At 42.3% G+C, this 1,059-nt stretch overlaps 1 pseudogene; it reads right to left on the bottom strand.

Annotated features, from left to right (window-relative positions):
* LOC111540084 overlaps positions 1–779 on the bottom strand; it is a 19,718-nt pseudogene extending 18,939 nt beyond the window's left edge.
* Between the last annotated feature and the right edge of the window lie 280 nt (positions 780–1,059).

Raw genomic sequence — 1,059 nt, forward strand, 5'->3', positions numbered from 1 at the left:
TTCAGCACCCTTGTCTGTAATAATTCATCCAGTAAGCCATTTATTGTTCCTTCACCCATGGAACGGATTAACAGCTTTCTCTTCTCCTTCAGGACCTTGTCTGTTTGGAGCACAAGGATTTCTCACATCATAAAGACAGCCTCATATTCCTCTCATGTAATCAACAGAAAGTGACCTCATTTAGATTTCATCAGTGAAATGTCCCCCTCCTCAAAGTTGGGTAATCCCTCCTCTTACTGTATCGCTGTCCCACTTGTTTCCCTCAATAGTCTCCATACATGTGCATGGAGTGGCCTGAAGACTGAATTTACCATTTACATTAGTCCCTGGAAAGCAGAGATCATCCTCTTGTGCCCTGTGTTTATTTAACTCTGATTAATAAAGTAATGAAACAGAAATAGCCCATTTCATGTAGGAATCACTGCTGCTAGTACTCCTCCTGTGCCAATTCTGTACCCTCTGTCAGACTTTCAACATGTAAGTAAGAGTTTAATTAAGATTGCAAAATGACAGCAGGCTGCCCCTAAAGCCTCGGTTCCTTTCTGGGCTTGCTTTTCCTTACTAAAGGCTGCAAGCATCTTTTACTTTCTTCTCTCCTCACTCTCCACCCTCTCCCTCATTTGTGTTCACCTAAACTTCCCCAGATACTAATTTTGGCTTCCAGAAGAGCCAGTGCCTTCCAAAACTCTTTCTTCCCAGGGACCTGTTCTTAGAAGAGTAAAAGACTCACCGGCCATGGCTTTTCTCTCCTACTCTTCTTGTGTGGGCTGAAACTGAAAGCATGCTTCACCTTCCTTTTTGGCAGGGCGTGTACACATATTGGGAAACAACCGCTGCACATGCATATGCATGTCTTTTTTTTTTTTTTGCCAGCAAAAAAAGAATCAGATACCTGAACTGTAGATTGCATCAGAGAGTGTATCCTTGGGGAATTTTCTTCACCAACTCTTGGAACAGGTCAGGGTAGGAGGGGAATGGGGCTTGCAGAATAAGACAAGAATGACAAAGTATGTGTACAATTAAACTCACACAGTGAAGAGTTTCTCATTTATTAGAAAA

This window comes from Piliocolobus tephrosceles, chromosome 13 (assembly GCF_002776525.5).
Source record: "Piliocolobus tephrosceles isolate RC106 chromosome 13, ASM277652v3, whole genome shotgun sequence".
Lineage (NCBI taxonomy): Eukaryota > Metazoa > Chordata > Mammalia > Primates > Cercopithecidae > Piliocolobus > Piliocolobus tephrosceles.